The sequence below is a fragment of the Mandrillus leucophaeus genome, unplaced genomic scaffold (assembly GCF_000951045.1).
Source record: "Mandrillus leucophaeus isolate KB7577 unplaced genomic scaffold, Mleu.le_1.0 Scaffold2037, whole genome shotgun sequence".
Taxonomy (NCBI): domain Eukaryota; kingdom Metazoa; phylum Chordata; class Mammalia; order Primates; family Cercopithecidae; genus Mandrillus; species Mandrillus leucophaeus.
Window position 1 is genome coordinate 8,750 of NW_012102074.1, and position 2,786 is coordinate 11,535.

The 2,786-nt window shown below is 47.3% G+C and overlaps 1 pseudogene; it reads right to left on the reverse strand.

Annotated features, from left to right (window-relative positions):
- Window positions 1–1,591: 1,591 nt before the first annotated feature.
- On the reverse strand, window positions 1,592–2,538 carry LOC105539359 (annotated as a pseudogene).
- Between the last annotated feature and the right edge of the window lie 248 nt (window positions 2,539–2,786).

Here is a 2,786-nt window from a genome sequence, read left to right on the forward strand (position 1 = left end):
TGCCTCAGATCTGTCTCAAGCTGTAAGAAAATTCTCAAAAAATCTCTTTTTAAACACTTTGTACTCTGAAGATTATTAAATGTATATCTATGTTCAGAACTCTGATATGAACTGCAATTGACTTTACATATAGCTCCAATATCTTCATGTATTTATTTTGAGACAAGGTCTCACTCTGCCACTCAGGCTGGAGCACAGTGGTGCCATCACTGTTCACTGCAGCCTCAACTTCTCAGCCTCCAGTGATCCTCCCACCTCAGCCTCACAAGTAGCTGGGACTACAGGTGGGTGCCACCACACCCAACTAATACTTGTATTTTTGGTAAAGATGGGGTTTTGCTAATGTTGGCAGGCTGGTCTCGAAACTCCTGAGCTCAAGCAGTTCACCCTCCTTGGCTGCCTACAGTGCTGGGATTACAGGTGTGAGTCAGTGCACCCAGCCTACCTTAAATACCTCATAGATATTTCCAAATTATCTTGACAAGTGAATTCTTGATTCCTGCTACAAGGCCACTGTAGTTTTCCAAATCTCAAAAATTCCATTTTTTATTCACTTGGGCCCAAACCAATAAGTTATCCTTCACTCTACATCTGTTGCTGACATACACCAAATCCATGAGCTAAATCTTTTTGGTGTCCACCCTACCCAAGCCATCCTTGTTTCTCATCTTTGAAACCTCCTGAATTATCTTCCTGTTTTCCCTTTGTTCTATTTTCCTACACCACAGGCACAGTGATGCTTTTAGACACATGTCTGTTATCACGTAACACCCACATGGAAAACTCCAAGGACTTCCCACCCCACTCAGCCTAATTCAAAGTGCCTTAAGGGTTGTTGTTGAATCACACACAACTTGGAAAGTGAAGTTTCTGGCCATGGATGTTAATGAACCTGGTGTCCTGTTAATACTGTCAAGGAAAGTGGCAGCCGTGTTCTTTGATGCTAAGTACTCGAGTCTATTCCCTGTGCGTAGCTGTGTCATGTTGAGCCTCCACCCATTCGTACTCAGTTCTGTGCAGTTCACCAGCGTTTTTTGTGGCCTAGTATTTGACAGCTGCTGTCTGTATTCAAGAGGGTCCGAGATCCAAAGATAATATTAGAGCTTACAGTTACTTGGGGTCAATACTATAATAAGAAACATGACTAAAGTGTGTGCTTTATCTTCTTTGTCAATACACAAGTGACATTCTTTCACTCTATTGCTACAAAACTAATCACAGAATTTGACTGTAAACATTTAATAGCTTTTGTAGATTTTTTCATTTTATGTTGTTTAAACATGAACATATATTGTGAAGCAGATCTAGTTCAGAGTGAAAGGTTGCTGTGAACTCTAATATCTGGGGTTTTTCTTCCCTAGAGAAAACAAACAATTATTTAACTGAATAAACCATTCTTGATACTTCACTGAAAGGTCTCTGCATAACAGAACATCTTTCCCTTGCTCCCCTGAGGAGCAAGAATCCAGACAGGGTGAATCATCCTAACTGCCAATAGTAAGGAGACGTTGACAGCTGACCAAATAATCTCCAGGGAAACAGGGCACACGGAGGAAGGTCTTCGGAGCCTTACCCTCTTGGCAGTGACTCTCTAAGCATCACTTGTGGCGACTTTCTGAGCAGATGAGGAACCTGCAAGCCCCTTTTTAATGCCCCTGTGATGTCCTTTGTTTGAGGCTGTAGGTGAGAGGGTTGAGCACGGGTGTGACAGTGGAATAGAGGCTGACACTACCTTGTCCTGCTCGGGGGCGTGGAACGACCAGGGCAGCACGTATGTGTAGAAGGCAGCTCCATAGAAGATGCTAACCACAGTCAAGTGGGAGGAACAGGTGTGAAGGCCTGTCTGTGACCTTCAGCAGAGCGCATGCAGTGGACAGTTAACAAGATGAGGGAGTAGGAGGTGGAGATGATCGAGATGGGGATGAGCAACATGAGGACACAGCAGCTGCACATCCGAGTTTCATACAAGGACGTGTCCGCACAGGCCAGTTTGAGAACCGCCGGGATCTCACAGAAAAAATGGTCGATACTGCAGGAGCCACAGTCAGGGACAGTCATGGTGATGGGAGTGAGCAGAAAGCCAGTGAGGGAGCCACCAAACAGGGCACGAGCAGCCAGCAAGAGACATCTTGAGGTCCATCAGGACTGGGTGTCTCAGAGGGTTACAGAGGGTTACAGCCAGCCACGCAGCGGTCATAGGCCATGAGGCCCAGTAGGAAGAACTCAGACCAATCATGGTCACGTAGCGGAAGATCTGGATGCCACAGGCCACAAAGGAAATGGCTCTCTAGGAACCACGTCCACCAGGAACTCTGGGGCAGTGGTGCCGATGAAAAGGGTGTCCATGAGGGGCAGCTGGCTGAACAGAAAGCACATGGGGTGTGGGGGCGACAGTCCACCCGAACCAAGAATATCATGACCAAATTTGCAGGTACAGCCACTGCGAAAACAGCCAAGATCACTGAATACAATCCCCGTAGCCTCACCCTTCACCAGAAGCCCCGGGAGGGTGAAGTCAGAGGATGACGTGTTGGTCATTGATGTGGCCCCACGAGCATCCCAGGGCAGCGGGAAGACAAGGCCCAGGGAGGAGGCAAGAACACGTTCAAGATGGGAAAGGTCTGCAGTGGAGGTGACGCTTCCGAGGGTACCGTCAGGATGAAGCTTCAGGGTAGAGGCTAGAAAAGAACGAGCAGACCGACATGCGCATCATAAAGCGGAAACCATGGCTGCGTTTCCCCGTCAGAACTGCTGCTTCTGTGTTGTCTGTGTTCATCGTGCTGCTG